Source organism: Cupressus sempervirens, chromosome 8 (assembly GCF_028749045.1).
Source record: "Cupressus sempervirens isolate cs-2001-9-10 chromosome 8, ASM2874904v1, whole genome shotgun sequence".
NCBI lineage: Eukaryota > Viridiplantae > Streptophyta > Pinopsida > Cupressales > Cupressaceae > Cupressus > Cupressus sempervirens.
Genome location: NC_143125.1, coordinates 389,805,557 through 389,826,172, shown reverse-complemented (window position 1 = coordinate 389,826,172; position 20,616 = coordinate 389,805,557).

Below are 20,616 nucleotides of genomic sequence, written 5' to 3'. Positions count from 1 at the left end.
AGGTAGGGATTAGGCACAATGTTGCTAGATGTCTTGAGTGCTAGAGAGTAAAGGAAGAACATCAACATTTGGCAGGTCTTTTGTAGAAATGGGATACAATATCCATTAATTTTATCACAAGGTTGCATGTCATTATGGAGACACAATTGCATCATGGTGATAGTGGACAAATTGTCCAAGGTAGCACATTTTTCACCCATGAGAGCATCCTATATAGCTTCTTCTATAGCATATGTCTTCTTGGAGGATATTGTATGTTTGCATGGGATTCCTAGTCAGATTATTTCAAATAGAGATCTAGTGTTTACTTCTACACTCTGGATGTCTCTCTAGCATGCTTTGGGCGTGCAATTCAATTTTAGTTTGGCTTATCACCCAGAGACCAATGATTAGACTAAAAGAGTAAATTAGGTTTTGGAGAATATGCTCAGCATGTATGTTATGGATAGGCAGGTGAAGTTGGAGGACTATTTGTACCTTCTTAAGTTTGTATACAATAATAGGTATCATAGTTCTCTTAGCATGTCACCTTTTCAGCCATTGTACAGTAGACCATGTCATACCCCTTTAAATTGGGATTTCTTAGAGGACCAAGTTCTTTTGGGTCTAGAGATGCTTTAGGAAATGGAGCAACAGGTTGTTCACATTAGGGAGCATTTAGTTTCTACTCAAGAGAGGCATAAGAAGTATGCAGATACCCATAGATTGGATCATCACTTTTCTATTGGTGACAGGGTGTTTTTGCAAGTGCATCCAAGGAAGAACCCCACCCATTATGGGAAAGGCTCTAAGTTGGCACCACATTTTGTTAGACCATTTGAGATCCTTGAGAGGATTGGTCTTGTTACTTACCAACTAGCATTGCCACCTAGCCTATCATGCATCCATGATGTTTTTCATGTTTATGTTTTGAGGAAATATATTTTGGATGTGACCCATGTTCTTGATTAGGATGCTTTGCAGGTAGTAGATTGGCAACTTGCATTGGAGCCCATTCGTATCCTACAACATCAGAGGCTGACCTTACGAGGTCAGGACATAGAGCACATAAGGGTCCAATGGGACTTGAGCGACAAGACCTCTATGACTTGGGAGGATCCTACATGACTAAGAGGATTGTACCCCTACCTTTTTGCTAGCTTCTAGGGGTAAGCCTATGCTAGTGGAGGAGGATGTAGTGCCTCTCATGTTTATAGTTTGTACCTTGTTTATTTTGATTTGAGAGATACTTGGTACTTTTATTATATGTACTTTGAGATTACTTGAGGGGTAGATGTTATAATTTGATTTAGCATCATAGATGCTTTATTGCTATGCTATTTAGTTTATCATATTTGGATGTTAATGCCATTTTGAGATGATACTAGATCTATGATGATATCTGATTGTCTGGTATTTGGCCAAATTTTTCATTATGTTATCTGATGGATTTCATGCTATGGTTATTTACTTCATTCTTGTATCTTTTATGCTTTATGTGAACGTGAGTGATGTAAATAGATTAATTAGTTATTTGATGCATTTATTGCTTTGGCTATGATATCATTATGCAATTATACTTCATCGTGTGTTTTAGTGTGCAAGAATTATATCCCTGGCAATGGCACATGGAGTTAGTGATTCAAATAATCATATTTACCAATGTCATCCCTGTATGGTCAATGTACCCTTATTTTAAATTGTGTAAATTAAAACCTTTCGATGATTATTAAATCCAAACTCATTTGCATTATGTGATTTGACTAGTAAGCATGTTTGTGCATTTAGAGCATCACATTGTCTATGATATCCCCATTTCAACGTATAAGTTAACTACTAAAAAATATTATACATAAAGAATATAATATCAATAATTGATAATTTATATGAAATATTATAGTAATACTAAGATACAAATATCAATTGTTATATATATATGAATATTATTATAGATTTAATTGGATATTTATATGTCATAGATAATTAATATATATCTGTATGACAAATAACATATTATATTATATCTTTGTTATATATTAAAATAATATTTAATTAAAATGATTCATATGTAATATATATAATCATATACTGTTATAATATAACTAACATTATTAGAAGGGAATTTCCCTATGAAATACAATCTATATATAATGAATATTAACTTTTGAGAAGGCATCAGATGGTTTATTATGAAAACATATAGGAGTAAAAAGCAAATGGGAGAATAAAATATGAAATTTTTATGCAGTCAAGGGTTTTAACCCTAATGTCCAAAAAGGGGACATTACAAGTGGTATCAGAGTAGTGATTCTGCCAGCCTATGAGAGATATATTATGCACCCAGACTGATAATAATGATCTATAAAGAGTGCAAGAAATGAAAGTATAGTACATATCATTTTTAAGATATCACAATTTCAGTCATTTTACAACATACAATATTCTCAAAAATAAATAATTTCCCATGGACATTAGGGTGGAGATACAGTTACAAAACCTCAATAAATATTAGAAAAAAAATTATCAATCTAAACTAAAGATAAATCTTAATTAGATGAAACTTTAGTAAATGCATATGGTCATAAAAGCTTATATGATCTTACTGGTGTAATCTCAATAAATAAGTAGTTAGAAGACACAGATTAAGGTTGTAAATTCAAAACCTCAATAATAGGGAAATCATCAATCTCATTATAAACTAATGCATATGAATATAAAAGCTTATATAAAATTACCGGTGTATCTCAATAAATAAGGTGTTATAAGACATGACTACGAGTGGTAGATTCAAAACCATAGCAAACCACAACCCTAGGAAATTCCCAATTTCCCTGAAGAAGGAAATCAAGAAAGCACAGAAGCCCACTTATCAATAATGAACTACAAACACAAATTGAAAAGCTTGAATAACATTGTATCTTAATTCACTTATAGGTATGGGAAGCTCGCCACTAATGTATTTATCTAACAAATACTGAAGATAAATTCTTATGGAGAGATAAAAAACTAAAAGAACTACAATTTTAATGCAGATGAGTATAAAAGCTTATATGATCCTACTGGTATAATTCCAAAGAATAAGGTGTTAGAAGGTAGATTCAAAAGATCAATAAATGTAATTGAGGTAGGACAAAATAAATTTAACAACTAAACTTTTAATTTAGATGATGATTATAGAAGCATGTTTGAGCTTAAGGAGTAATATGAATGAATAAACTGTTAGAAAGCCATGAATAATTAATAAAAGCTATCGATTGAAACCTTGAAATACATTACTAGAGTAGAGAAAAGCATCAGCCACAATACTTATAATAGCGTATAAAAGCTTGTATGGTCTTTAAGGGTGTAATGTCAATGAATAAATTGTTACAAGACATAAGCTGAAACAATAGTTGAAGAATCAAAATATCTAAAACAAAAAATGAGAAGCTCACATATTAATTCTACCCTACAAACAAAATTTAGAAACATGAATAGCATGAACACAATTAGAAAGCTTGAATTTAACAATGTACAATGATTTACTTACTGTTTAAAGGAAGTTGTGAATAAAACCAAGAAAGGAAGTTAAAAGAAAAAATAAAAAAATAAAAAATAAAAAATAAAAAAAAATAAAAATTACATATATATATATATATATATTTCCCACCACTTACATGAAGGATCTCTGCTAGCAATTACCATGTACGATCTATGCCAACAATTACCCACGACCCTGCATCATAGAGTACAGCTGGGTACCAAATCCCTATGCCAGACTGATATCGGTACGACCTCTGCATCACAGGTAGTCCTTGTGCTAGACTGACATTAGTACTATTCCACCATGCATCAAGACATTAGTATGAATAATGTTTACTTTCTCTATTAAAATATAATTTCCCAATCAATATGTATAGATATATAAAGTGATAAATGAAATGACATAGGAAGAGCGATTTATATTGGTTTCTTACTTAAAAAGAATATATTAAATTGATAATTGAATTATACATAAAAGTTGGTAATTGAATCAGTATTAATTTCTTTATTAAAGAGAATATACATCAAAGTTGAATTAGTATTAAAGGAATTTACATTAAGTTGATAATTGAATCAAAAGAATATATGTTTGAGTTAATAATTGAATTGGTATTAGTTTTTCTATTAAAGAATATACATTTAAACTAATAATTGAATTGATATTAGTTTAAGTTGATAGTTGAACTAATATTTAACTTCTCTATTAAAAGAATATATATTAAGATTGATAATTGAATTAATATCAACCTTTTCATTGCAAGAAAATATATTAAAGTGGATAATTGGATTAATATAAATTTCTTTCAGAATAATTAAATAGATTAATCTATCAAAGGAGACATTAGAATAGCAATTGAATAATTCTTAAAATTGATAAGATCATGATTCTCCAAGTTGAGATAAGGTCTACGGTGGAATGGACTGGGTGACACCACTCGAGGTACTCGATAAAGCCTACAGGTACTAGGTAAGGCCTATGATGGGGGTACATCATACAAAGGCACCTTCTTGGAAATGATGATCAGAGAGAGGTAACGATAATGAGGGTGAACGATGAGGCCCACTGGTTGGGTAATAGGGCAACCTATTATAGTTTTTGCTCCCATATTCAGAAAATGATGAGTTAATAAATGGACTATACTTTGATTTAAAAGACACTAAAATTGAGACTATAAACACCTTGTCAGGAGATTGATTTATATATAATGTGTACTAATGATTTTTTGGTTGCAGGTTCACAACTAAAGTGCATAACGTGTGTATTGTGTGTTTGCATCATGTTTTCTCTGTGTCTTCATCTATCTACATCATGTATGCTTCATGTTTTCATTCATTTATATTTCATAAATGTATGTTTTGTATTTATGAAGCAGTTTGTGTGTGAATGATTTTGCTTGAGGGAAAGAAAATTCGAGAAGAGAGGACTGTGATATCCCCATTTCAGAAATTAACTACTCATAAGTATTATACATAAAGAATATAATATCAATAAATGATAATTTATATGAAATATTATAGTAATACTAAGATACAAATATCAATTGTTATATATATATATATATATATATATATATATATTATACATAATATATATGAATATTATTATATATTTTGGATATTTATGTGTCATACATAATTAATATATATATGTATGAAAAATAGCATATTATATTATATCTTTGTTATATATTAAAATAATATTTAATTAAAATGATTCATATGTAATATATATAATCATATACTATTATAATATAATTAACATTATTGGAAGGGCATGTCCCTATGAAATACAATCTATATATAATGAATATCAACTTTTGAGAAGGCATCAAATGGTTTATTATGAAAACATATAGGAGTAAAAAGTGAATGGGAGAATAAAATATGAAATTTTTATGTAGTCAAGGGTTTTAACACTAATGTCCAAAAAGGGGACATTACATTATCATGAAAGTTGTTTAGTGATTTTGGGTTTTGGGCTTTAAATCTTTTTAGATTTAATTTTTGGTAGCTTTTCCTTAGGTGAATTCCTGTTGCACAAAATAACCTATTTTTATTTGGATTGATTTGGAGTCTAGCTAGTCTAATTGGCTATGTACCCTAATCGACTATTCACTCAAAAAATGAATAAGTATTGAAAAAGAGTTTTTATTATTCACTTCTCACTTTTTCAAATTAGAAATTTGAGAGCTCTTTTGAGAATCCTCTTCTGAAGGATCCAATTTCTACTCATTCTAGGAGCTATGAGCATGGATTTTTTGTGAGGTTAGTCTTGTTAGATCTGGCTTGGGGAGTTCTTACTATGCTATCACTTTCATAAGTTTTGGCAAGATATTTATTTTATTCTGCTGGTTTCAATTTTTGCCCTTTTTTGTCAGGTAGGGCCTTCCCATTTTATTGTTTTCACTCTGTTTTAGCTTCTATTTCTTGTAGCAATATGTTAGGAGGCCGAGAAGTAGTGTTCCCCTTTGTTTCTGTTTGTTGGTTCTACCCGATTGGTTGACTATGAACATTGTTTCCTATTTTTGGGATGAGGGTTTGGGATTTTGAGCCATTATGCTACCCATTTTTGCATATGGTATTTGAACTCATTTATTTAAATATTTTTGGGGTTTTTACACCCAAAGGCCAAATGGGTTTTAATTTCAAAGTTTTCTAAACTTTGGGGGTTTTACCTCATTTTGTGTGCTGCCCTGTTTCCTTAGGTCTACTTGGAACATTCGTTTGGATATCAATCAAACCACTATTGCACATTTATGTTGCATTGGGATGCATGTTGTGTCTACCTTCTTGATTTTATTTTTGGTTAAGTGACTTTCTTCTTTGTATACTCATCCAATCCTTGTGTTATGATCTTCATGATGGCGGTGCACCACACATGAGTACATGCACGTACATCTGTCGAGTGACTTGCGAGGCTCAATATTTTGTGGTACTTCCAGAAGTTATGATCATTGGGGTTGGGTTGGGGATTTTCATGCCTATGGAAACTCATTTCTGGATGAACATGGGTAGGGTAGGGTAGCATATGGAGGGGGCTTCTATCTCGTAGCTTAGCATTCATGGCACTGGAGGTTGGCAGAGGAAGCTTTATATAAATGATAACTAAATAAAACACTAGGTGGTAATAAAACTTAAGATAATGAAAAATGTTTTGTGCTAGAGAATTTCCATTGAGGGAGCTAAATCTACATGATATGAGCTTGGGCATGTCGATGCCAAGCAACTCTCCATGATGTCAGCCCATACTTAGTAGCCCATCGAGTGTCTGACTAGGACCTATAGTTTATGCATTATTTATGTCTTGGTTTCAATCATCATACTTCCTGGTATGTGCATTAGCCATGGATGTTTTCTTTATATGTGTTTGTGGTTGGATCATTATCTTCATCAACATGATGGGTGTGGACCTATGGGTACTACTTGGTTGGGAGGCATAGCTACCTACACCACTGCTAGAGACCGGTGCATAGAGATAGTCTTTTGTCCTACTGCGACCATTGCTAGATGTTTTTACTTGGTACTTTAGGTTCTGGAGTATGCTTTCTTGTGATTTATGATTTCATTAGAATGTTTGTATATCATGTTTAGATGATGTTGGTTACTATCACATTTCCTTATTATGATGATTAGCATGTGATAGGTGATGTTAAATACTTGTAGGAATATCTTATGATTTTCTTCTAGCATGTTATATTTTTTGTTATGCTTATGTTGTAGCATGTTTTAGTAGTGATGTCCCTATTACGATAGTATCAAGGATTTGTTCAATGGCTTGGGATGTTATGCATGGGGGATGTCTAGGGCTTACAATGGTCTTATAATGCTATTAATGATTGGAGGAACCACGTACTAAGTTTGCTTGTACTGCTCATTGCAATGTTATTTCCATTTATTGCAATGTTTCTTTTGTTCTCTATAATGTTTTCCTTATGTTCCTTTCCTTTGTTGTTTGACTAGATGGTTAGATGTTATTTCTAGCTTTCCATCCTTTAGCTTTGTTTGAGTGTTTATGCCTTGAATTGTGGATTTGGTACTCCCTAATGTGGAGGAATTTAATCACTTAGATTTCTTAGCTTTTTCTTGATTTTTGTGTTGGTGTGCTGACTTAAGATCTTGTGCAAGATTTTACTTTCACTCACAAGGATGCAAGTCTTGCATGGTGTAGTGGGTTTCTTTGTGTGGCTAGGCACTTCCTCGCATTAAACCCTATGTTAGTTTTTAGGTGTTTTGGTTGTGTGTCCAAACACATGATCACATTGTTGTGTACATCTTTGTGCAAGAAGGTACTTCATGTGACATGATGTACTTCTTCATGTGAAATTCTAGCAGAGAATTTCCCATGTAGAAAATAGGGGGTGTCTCCTTTAGTTTTCAAGGTTATTTTTTTTTATAGTTTCTAGTACCCTTTGGGTTTCCTTAAATTGCCTTGGTTGGGCAGTTTTGAGATTCTTAGTGTTGGCTGTCATCTTTAGGTTTTGATCCTTTTAGTGTTGTGTTAGTTTAGGTAGTGGTATCTGGAGATTCATTGGTTGCCAAGATGGTAGTTAAGTCTTCCATTATGATCTACATAATTTTTATATGATGTGTTCTTGTGCACTCATCATTGTTAAAAAAAAAATCTTGGCTTGTATTTCATCCTTGTTCCAAGGATATTTGGCCGGGGCATTACACCTTATCTCTGTTATAAAAGATTTTTAATTCAAATATGATGAATCACATATAATTGTTGAATTTAGTCTTCCTTTAGGTGCAATAAATGACTATTCTTCCAATACTACATGAAATCTTGATGGATCATTTTCTTTGACAAATACTTCTTTGAATTCTCCCACATGCTCTCTCAACTCATCTTTTTGACTATTTTTTTTTAATCATTCCTTTTGACATATATGTTGTTGTTCCTTTTGAAATTTGATTCATGTTGATGTTCTTCATATCCATTCTATAAAATCTTTCTATATGACCAAATTTATTGCATAGCTAACATACTAGTGCATTGTTTCTATAATTAGGTCAGAGTTGGATAACAAGTGCTCTGCAATTTCTGGTAATGTGTTCGAAGTTGTTATATTTGTAACACACAATGTTGCTTCTTTCTCTATTAGCTTCTTCATTGGATCTCCTTCTTTCTCCTATAACATTAGTACCTCTAAAAATTATACTATTGCTATTATTACTATCAAATTTAGGTTTCTCACAATTAATTCCTCTATGAACAAAACCATGATAATTGTAAAAATAAAAACTAGTGACATGTTTAAATGGATTACCTGTGCATTCCCTTTTCATATGACCAATTTCATGCAATGTAATGCATATAACTTTAAATTAATACCTTACTTCCTTTGGTGATTTAGTCTGCTCAAGTTGCTTAGGTTCATCAATGTGTTTAGGTTGGTCAACTTGTTCAATCTCCTTAGGTGAATTATCATATTGATTTGCCTCAAATTTATTTAGTTCTTCTTTCTCTTCTGTAGGGTGCTGAATCTATAAACAGATTTCATTTCTAGCTTCATATTTCTTGGCTAACTTTTCTCCAAAAAAAAATCCAAGACTAGTCTTATCATAGGAAGGTTTGTAAAAATGTAATTGCTCATTAATGTTCATGCTACTATAATATAATTTCTCTAATTTTTGTTTAGTCTAGATTAACTCTCGCTTTACAATAGTCTTATATTTCTCAAGTTCTACATATTCTAACTTGGTGAATTCAAGTTCAAATGTAACTTTTGTAAGATGGGATATTAGATCTGTATTCTCAGATTTCATATCTGACTCAATTTTACTATCATTTTTATTTAAAATTAACTTCAATTTAGTGATCTTTAACTCATGTTTCAAGATCTCATTTTCTTTCATCAATCTTGATATTTCATCACTATCCTTAATTTGATCTTTAGGTTCATTTCTATATTTGAGATGATCAATCTTGTCTTTTAGCTTACCAATGTAGTCTTTTGCATGTTTAGATCTTCCTTTCAAGTTGTCTATTTCTTTAGTGAGGATATTGATATGCTCAATATATTCTTCTAGGTTCTTTTGTAACTATTCCATATCCATAGGGATCTTACTCAAGTTGTTAAGCTAAGTAATTGTGCTCTAATACCAATTGTTAGAAATAGGGAATACTAAGAAGGGGGGTGAATCAGTATTCTACAAACTTTATCCCAAAACTTGATATTAGTAATTTCCTTATAACTTGCATATGAAAGCAAATTAATTATGCTAAATAGTAAACATAATCATATAATAAGAGAAATCATAAAACCATATTTTGTTTACTAGGGAAACCCTAGCCAGGGGAAAACTCTAGTGGAGATGGTACCCACAAAATGATGCACTAATAAAAAAATCTAGTTAACATTATTGACCTTGTAAGGAGTCTATTATATGCATATAGTGTATTGGTCCTTGTTAGAGGACTTAGGTCTTCTTAGTAGCCTCAACCTTATTAGGATTTGTTATTTACAAATACATAATATATGTAAGAAGAGCCCACTTCCCAAACATGCAATATACAATGTAATTCCTTAATACAAAAATATAGATACAATTGCTTGTTGCTGATATCTTCAATATTTGATATAATACTTGTTTCTCTTCACACAACTAATAATCCGTTGACTATACATCAAAATTCACACCACATAAAGTTTGCATAGTCTTCCTTTTAAGCACACTTAGCTTTGTATTTAGAAACTTTCCTTTATACCTTTGTAATCATCAAAGTATTGTCCAGTCTTCCTTCAAAATTTCACAAGATTGACAAAGTATATTATCAAAACTTGTTGTCTTAGGGGTAACATCTAGGATGTTTCCCCTAATTAATTATGTAATTATTTTGTTAAAAAAATAAAATCATAATCTATAATTACCCATTTTGCATCATACTATGTTCTTATTTTTATACTCTTGTAACTAGTAAAAGGGTATGTGCAAGATCATGGTGTGCCAAAAAGTTGCGATGTGAAAAAAGTGGAGTTTGAAAATGTCTAAAAGCATTTCAAAATTCACTCTAACTTTTTTCCACCCATGCTGTTACCAAGGAAAAAAAGTTAGGACCGAGCCTTTTTGGGTATTTGATCAATAATTGGGTATCTGATTTCATATCGGATACTTGATATTATATCACCTAAGAGCTCTTTTTACATTACATTTTTTTTTGGTTTGAGTGTTAACCTCCATTTGGGTATCAAATTTTGGAATGGGTATCAAATAAGGGTAAGTTTCTTTTATGTTTTGAATGAATATTATTATAAATTAGTTATTTTAAATTTAATTTGTTAAAAATTAAATTTTTTAATAGAAATTATTAAAATTTAGGTTCTTTTAATAGAAATTATGTTTTGCAAATTAATAGGTATGGCTAACCCAAATGATGATACTAAGGCAAGAAAAAATGTTCCTCATAACCCTCTACCAAATGATCTAGTACCCTCTCAAAACCATCCACCAAATGATCCCCTACCCCCTTAAAACCTTCCTCAAATTAAAGATTTGATATTTGAAAATTTCGCTGAACTGAGAGTTTTGTGAACCACATATAACACTATACCCACATTGGCTCCCATTTTATCCATGTTAAATACCATAGTAGATAATATTGAAACACTTACCAATGAAAAAAATGCTAGTCTTCACTGGCATGAAAAAATGCATTCCATGTTTGATGATGAGTTGGACTATGATGAGGTTGCAGCCCTAAATATAACTAAAGATGATATAGTTAACCTTTTTTCAAACCCAAAAAATGGTAAACAAGTAGAATGCACAAAGCCCAAACTATAAATTAAATGGTACACAAATGAGGCTATGCATGTGAACTTTTGGGATTGTTGGTGGATGGTTTTTGACATCCTTCCACAAAATAATTTAGAGGTGCCATTTTATTTCATTAAAAAATTGTATGTTGAATTTGTGTTGCACCTCAAGGTGAACTATTGGAGCATGAGGCCTAACATGGGTGTAGGAGGAGGAGCTCCTTAGGATAGACCCTTTTCCTAGTAGAAGAAAGTTGGCACTTTTGTCCCCCTACTGATGTCTCCCCCTATCCTCCAATGCAACATCTTGATATCATTACAAAGGCTATCTTTTAGAGCCATCCATAGATTGAGCAGTCTATTGATATCCTAGGCTAGTTCCATGTTTCCTCCTTGTATTGGTGATGCTAGCACGAGTTCATCATTAGCGAGCTCATCACATGTTTTTATGCCCCATACTTGCATAACATGCAAGAATATTTGTCTAGGTCTCATAGGTGATCTTTCTGAGTATTAGTTTGTATTTGAGGAGGATACACTAGATGCACATACAGAGCCTACAAGCCCTAATGTGAGAGAGAAGGGGCATGCAAAGGCATAGAATCCTTCTGTATCGGTACATGTATACATTTTTTTGTCATGAGATATGTGATTTAAAGTTAATCTTTATAATAGAATAATTTTAATTTTTAACCCATATTGACTTATACATGTATGTGATCTTCATTCATGTTTAGTTGATGACTAAGGAGGAGCTTAGATAGGTTGATAATGTCATGCTCTCAGCTATTTCATTTGGCCTTGAGACATCTATGGTATATTATGTTGTGTTCTCATTATTTTTTCTATTTGATATTGGAGCATATATGGTTTCTAATCTTTCTTTTTCCTTGTAGGTATCACCTATCAATGGTGGAAAAGTGTGGGGGATGAGGCACAAATCATTGACAAGGGAAAGGTAATTAGGTTCTTCCAAAGTTATTAAATATTGAAACATTCTTGTAAAATGTTTGTGGTAATGAAATTTAATTACATTCTTTATTGTATAGGGTGTGGCTAGTGGTGATGAGTCTAGGCAGATTTCAGATCATAGACCCTCTGGCATTTCCATTCGCAGTGAGAGCCCCATCATTTGTATAAGTATCATTTATTTTTTATTTTCCTTATTTTCATAAATAAACTTAAAATTTATTTTTGTGATATTAACAACTAGTATTTTGTATCTCATAGGAAACACCTAGTACACATGAGGTTGGATGCCAGAGTTTTGTATCTTTGTTGATGCAATCATTATATCCAGAGGAGTCAACACTGGTAAGTTGTAGTTTGAAATCTTGATTATATGTTATAAATTATAATGTTATATTTTAATTTGTAGATTCATCTGACAAATATACTTGAACATACATATGCCATAATCAACAAGCTTCAAGCATTGCCAAGGATATATCAGAGGACTCCTAACTGGTGCATGAGGTCAACAAGAGAGGTATTTATGATGAAAGTTTAATACTATAAATCTTCATTAAAAAAAGGATCATTATGTATTTGAGTAATTCATTATTAGATTCATATAATCATATAAATTTAGTAGTCTAACTTTGGATTTTATTTTTTTGTTTATGTAGGAGGCATTTGATCCACCTAGTGCAGCAAAGAGGCTGCATTTTGATCATCCACTAGTAGCATAAGATAGTATAGTTTTCATAGGATGCATCATGAGACATTTTGAGATGACATATGCCACATTGTATACAAAAACATTGATATTATACACATTCTGATGGCATGATCAACCACATTTTGTATATAGATCTATGTATTTTGATATATATTTACGTAATTTTCCTATGGATACATGAACTTTGATATATATTTGTATAATTTTTTTATGAATACATGTATTGTGATATATATTTTTGTCTTTTGTGTGCACAATGATATACACATCAATTTAGTATAGTATTGTTTAATTTATCGTGGATCATGTGTATTGTTCATGTTTATGGAATATCATTCATTTTGATCATGATTTTTATATTTGATTAAATATAATAACTTGTGAATAAAATTTTAACAACCTTTATTATCAAATTTTGATGCAATGCTTAATTTGGAATGCTATCATATATGTTTAATTTGAAATAATCTTTGCAATCCCTTAAGATGTCACTATGGTTCACCCACCCAAACACACTTAGAGAACCTTGGGAATGAGATAGGTTATCTTAGGCCTCATAATGACCATCATTTAGCATTTGATGTTTCATCAATAGCCCCCACAAGCTCCAAGTTATGACCCTTGGAAGATTAACCTCAAAATGCACTTAGAGCACCTTGGAGACTCTTTGGTATGGGGTGGCTATGAATGATGGAAGCTCTTTGTGGTTGGAAAAAATGTGTCACTATGGCTCATCTACCCATTTGGAGCTAATGGAACTGATGATTCGATGCCAAGATTAGTAGTTTCAAAGTTACATTGTGATGCACTTATGAATTGAGTCATACTACAAATTTTGGCATCGAGCAAGATTGTTGTGGCCAATCCAAATAGAATGTGAACTCTAAAAAATGAGATAGATTATTTTAGGCCTCAACATGACCATCCTATAGCATTTTACATTTCATCGATAGCCCTCACAAGCTCTAAGTTACAACCCTTAGAAGATCAACCTCTAAATGTACTTAGAGCACCTTGGAGACTTTAGTATAGGGAGGCCACAAATGATGGAGGTTCTCCATAGATAGAACAAGGGTATCACTAGGGTTCATTTTTCCATCTAGAGCTAATGGCACTAATGATTCAATACCAAGTTCAATAGTTTTAGAGTTACACTATGATGCACCTATGAATTGAGGTACATTGTGAGTTTTGGCATTGACTAAGATCATTGTGCCAAATCCAAATGGAATGTGATCTCTCAAAAATGAGATAGGTTATTTTAGGCCTTGGAAAGACTATTTTGTAGCATTTTATGTTTCATTGATATCCCTCACAAGCTCTGAGTTATGACCCTCAGAAGATCAACCTCAAAATGCACTTAGAGTACCTTAGAGACTCTTTGGTATGGGGTGGTCATGAATGATAGAAGCTCTTCATGGCTAGAAAAAAGGTGTTACTAGTGTTCACCCACCCATATAAAGCTAAAGGGGTTGATGATTTGATGCCAAAATCAACAGTTTCAAAGTTACATGTGATGCACTTATGAATTGAGGCACACTACGAGTTTTGACGTCGAGCGAGATCACTATGTTGAATCTAAATAGAATGTGATCTCTTAAAAATGAGATAGGTTATTTTAGGCCTTGATGTGACTATCCTATAGCATTCAACATTTCATTGATAGCTCTCATGAGCTTCAAGTTACAACCCTCAAAAGATCAACCTTGAAATGCACTTAGAGCACCTTGGAGACTCTTTGGTACGGGGTGGTCATGAACAATGGAGGCTCTCTTTGGTTTAACAAGGGTGTCACTAGGGTTCACCTACCCATCCATAGCTAATGGCACTAATGATTTGATGCCAAGATCAATAGTTTCAAAGTTACATTGTGATGCAGCTATGAACTAAGGCACACTACTAGTTTTGGTATCAAACGAGACCACTATGCCAAATCCAAATGAAATGTGATATCTCAAAAATGAGATATATTATTTTAGGCCTTGGAATGAATTTCCTATAGCATTTTATGTTTCATTGAGATCCCTCACAATCTTTGAGTTACGACCCTCAGAAGATTGACCTTGAAACATACCTAGAGCATCTTGGAGACTCTTCACTATGGGGCAACTACGAATGATGGAGGCTCTTTGAGGCTAGAAAAAGGGCATTACTAGAGTTCACCTACCCAATCTAGAGCTAATGGTGTTGATGATTCAATGCCAAGATTAACGGTTTCAAAGTTATGTTGTGATGCACCTATGAACTAAGGTACATTGCAAGTTTTTCGCATCGAGGGAGATCATTATGCCAAATTCAAAAAAAATGTGATATCTCAAAAATGAGATAGGTTATTTTAGGCCTTAATATTACCATCTTGTACCATTTAATTTTTCATCAATAGTCCTCATGCACTTTGAGTTACAACCCTCAGAAGATCAACCTTGAAGCACACTTAGGGCACCTTGGAGACTCTTTGGTATGGGGTGGCCGCGAATGATAGAGGATCTCTATGGATAAAAAAAAGGTGTTACTAGGGTTCACCCACCCATTTGGAAATGGATCTAATGATTTGATGTCAAGATCAACAGTTTCGAAGTTACGCTGTGATGCACCTATGAATTGAGGCACACTCCAGGTTTTGGCATTAAGCGAGATCCTTGTGCTGAATTCAAATAGAATGTTATCTCTTGAAAATGAGATAGGTTATTTTAGGCCTCTACATGATCATCTTCTAACATTTGAAATTTCATTGATAGCCCTGATGAGCTCTGAGTTATGATCCTTGAAAGATCGACCTTGAAACACACTTAAAGCACCTTGAGACTCTTCGGTATGGGGTTGCTACGAACGATGAAAGATATCCATGGTCAAAAAAATGATGTCACTAGGGTTCACTCACCCATCCAAAGCTAATGGAACTATCAATTTGATGCCAAGATTAGCGATTTCAAAGTTACGTTATGATGCACCTATGAACTGAGGCACACTGCGAGTTTTGGCATCAAGTGAGATTGTTATGCCGAATCCAAATGGAATGTGATCTCTCAAAAATGAGATAGGTTATTTTAAGCCTCAGAATGACCATACTATAGCATTCAAAATTTCATTGATAGCCCTCACGAGATCTAAGTTATAACCATTGGAAGATCAACTTCAAAATGCACTTAGTGCACCTTGGAGACTCTTCGATATGGGGTGGCCATGAAAGATGGAGGCTCTCTATGGCTAGAACAAGGATGTCACTAGGGTTCACCTAACCATCCAAATCTAATGGAATTGATGATTTGATTTCAATATCAATAGTTTCAAAATTATGCTGTGATGTACATATGAACTGAGGTACACTACGAGTTTTGGCATTGAGTGAGATCACTATGCTAAATCCAAATGGAATGTGATCTCTCAAAAATGAGATAGGTTATTTTAGGCCTTGGTATGACCATTCTATAGAGTTTTACATTTGATTGATAGCCCTCATGACCTCTGAGTTATGACCCTTAGAAGATTGACCTCAGAATGCACTTAGATCACCTTGGAGACTCTTTGGTATGAGGTGGCCGCAAACAATGGAAGCTCTCTATTGCTGGAACAAGGGTATCACTAGGGTTAGTATTAAGTAAAAAAATTATTTTTTACCTCTCTTATGAATTTGGCATTGGGCACAATGCAATTTTAGTGTTAGTATGTATTAGAATCATAATTTTTTAGGTCCCTCCACATAAATTGCATTAAGTTAAATCATCTTTGTTTCTTAAATTAAATCAACAAGTTTAAATTTACAATATCTCAATGTTTCATCATTATTACATCAATACACAACTATCAAAAATCATAGTGTCAAAAATAGTAGTGTCAAAATTAGAATAAACATTTTTCTTCATTCTGCTCCTTATTTAGTTTTTTATCTTCATGCATGGCTACTCTTCATGATGTACCTACATTCCAATGTCATAAAAAATATTAGTAACTTATTGTATTAAACAAGATAACCATTGATTCACCAAATCATTATGAACAAAATAACATAAGAAGTAAATATACCTATTCGAGTGTTCCAGTAGGATCCTCTCTCTATTTTAGAGTCTCCAATAGGGCTTCATGATCAAATTTAGTAATAGTACAAAGTTATTTTACTTTTGGTCTTCCTTGATGCTTCAAAAACTTCACATTTTTTGCTATAATAAGATGCAAATATATGATAATTGTTTTGTGCTTTTGATAGTCTTCAAATACAGTAATTCCATTCCTTCTAAGAATGTATGTCTGCAACCATGTTCCAACAACAACCACTGAACTAGTAGGATATGTGAATCCATCATCATCTATGATTGGTAGTGCAAGATTTTTCTTACTTCTTACACAATGTGCTAACCAATAATATGATTTTTCATCATTCCCCTATGGTGCAACCAATGTAAAGACATATCTTGGCTAAAGAAAATCTAATAGATGGTTATGATCAAGTGAACTTTCCATGTCATCATTTCTAATAGAGGGTATGATAGACAATGGAGTAAGATAATGTGGAGCCCATGTGTCCACCCACTCACTCGACTCATAGTGATCCCAATCATGTTGAAAATAACTAGAAAAAAAGTAAGCTAGCTCTTGTGTCCAAATGGTCTATGTACTAGAATCAGAGCTTCAGAATGAATGCATTTTTTATAAGTCTCTCATTGTAGCACAATTTGATCTATCACTTATGGACCCTTCCTCAAACAACCAAAAGAACCTGCATACTACTAAATCAAGAGTACCCCCCAGTGATAATCCTGAACTACACCAATTAAAAATGCTACAAACATCAAGAAGCCCTGCTCCTAAAATCTTCAATTTCTCCTTAATTAGAGCTCTCTTCACACATGCCATTGCTCCATCTTGTTCCCCTTTCCCATGGTTGGACTCAAAAAAACTCTAAATATGAGGTACCCCCTCCCTACATCCATTCTACACAACCAATAAAATATGTGAGCATTCTTGAATTGACTTGTGCAATTATCTGACCAAATGATATTTCTATCCATAGAAATGTCATGCTTTTATAAGAAGTCAAAATAATTCTTGAAAAAATGTTGTACAAAATCGTGAGAGTGAGATTTGTCATCACTCATATAAAAATTGTACTCTCTAATAATCTTTCGATTATCTTTCACACTATTAGGGACATGTTTATATGTTATGTAGACAAAAATAACAATCTCAATGGAGGTTTAATATTGAGATTGTGTCTCACTTTGAGGATGCAATGTGTAGTTCTTAGCAGAGTCAACAATTGATATAATAGTGCTAGCGGGAAAAGTCTTCTTACACATTCTAAATTGTTGATCCAACCACTGAGATCCGTGACTATGTCTTGCATACTTGTAGAAAATATTTTTCTTAAAATATGAAATAAAACTAGCCACATTAATTTCTCTTGCAACCAGTTAACATCTAGAGCCCTCATCCCCAGTCTTCAATGTGTATTTCACCATTTCATATACCATTTTTTTTACTATTGTCTTCCCAAGATCTTGTTGAAAACATATGTCAAACTTGGATAAGCCACCACATTCTAAACACTTCTCATTTAAGCAAGAATTTCTATAAAAGAAACAACCATCAACTCTACGACATAAAAAATTGATCTAGCAAGTCTCTTGATGATTTTGGAAGCCCACTAGCACCACAATTCTCTAACATTTCTTTACTATACAAAGTAGAATAGATGGAGTGTAATAGTTCACGGTGCATATAAAATTTTCCATGATATTTGCAACAACATGTATTTCAAATTTTAATTGGTAGACAATAAAATGGCTTCAAAGATTCAAAAGCCCTTTGTGATAGATGCAATCTTGGATGACTCTCTCTAAATTCTTTGTATAACATAGTTTGACTTACCTCCAAATAATGTTTAGGATGTGGCATACAATCTTTGATGCCAATTCCCAACTTTAACAAATCTTTAGCATTGGGTGATACTCTTGAGCTAGAGTGCCAAAACTATGTATTTTCTTCATTCACATCATCAAATAGCTTCTTATCAAAATGTAGAAGTCTCCCACCAAAAGCCTATGTTTCATTTTGAAGAGGATCATCAATTCTCTCTTGTCTACTAACTGCTCTTCTCAAAGTAGTACAATTTAAGTTCAAGTCAATAAAAGTTTGTCTCATATATCTACCCTTTTTCAAATGATGACTTACCAAAATAACCCTACAAGTAGCTCTCATATCCTTCTCCCTACTATTTTTCCTAATGTTATTGAGAGCACTAAAAAAGATTCTTCACAATAATGACATTTCTTTCCAATTTTTAATTGACATGAATCTTCAATTTGGAAAGCATAGGTCTCATCTTTTGCATCTTTAATAAGTGCATAGAAAGTTGACACTGCTCTACCACTATCTTGTTGTCAAAAAACATCTTATATAGTCTTGAAGCCCATAATTGAATGGTTATTTGTGTTTTTTCTCTTCCAAATTGCTAATAATCATTTCATCAAGTTCAATTATCCATTTTTGTTTTTTAGAACCTTCATGTCAATTATAATTAGGAGATATGTAACATTCATGTGCATTGTCATTTTTTGACATGGTCAATCATGCAATTTACATTATGAACTAGTGAAATTTCATCCTCCAAAATTTCATTCTCTAAATTTTTAATCCTGACATTATAATTATCAATTGGTACATTTTCATTCCCTAACTATACATATTCATTATCTGACTCAATGATTTCACCTTCGATTAATACATCGTCAATTTGACTCACATTTAACATATGCTATCTCTTCCTTTAGTGATTTACCTTGTCCCTTTCCCTATATGATACAATGTCTTCATTTGATACCTTCCTTTTGTGTTTAGCCTTTCGACGACTACTGCTCCCCATTCAGAAAACAATATCAGACACCTAATCATATATTATAGAACCTTTTTCAATCGTATGGGCCCCAAGAAGTCATTTTCCCCCAAATCCACGAAAATGGCCCCCCAAAAAATGTGATTGTCTGGTTTGTAGTGACACCTATTCATACATTACAGAACCTTTTTTGATCGTATAGGACCTAAGAAATCTTTTTTCTCAAAATCTATGAAAATGACCCCCAAAAAATGTGATTGTCAAGTTTACAGTGACAGAGAATATTTTAGAAAAAATATGCCAAGATTTTGGGTACTCAAAATGAATGCCAAATTTTTGGAGGAAGTCAAAATTTGGAAAGTGTGGGCAATGTGAACAAATTTCTACATTATTATTTATCAATATTTTATTAAATATAATATTTGTATATAATTATTAATGAATATTATTATTATGATTATTATTATTAATATTATTATTATGTTATGATCTTTACTATTATTATTAAATATAATATAGTTATATATATATCATTATTGTTATTATTATTATTATGACCTATAAATATAATATATTAATATATATGATTATTATTATTATATTTCAAGGGATATTATATATAATTATTATATTATATTATTATGATTTTTACTATTATGAGTAAATATAATATACAAATATATATTCTTATTGTTATTATTATTATTATTATGACCTATAAACATAACTTATTAATATCTTTGATCATTATTATTATATTTAATAGGATTATTATTTTATATTATTATGATTTTTACTATTATTATTCAATATAATATAGTAATAAATATTATTATTTTTAT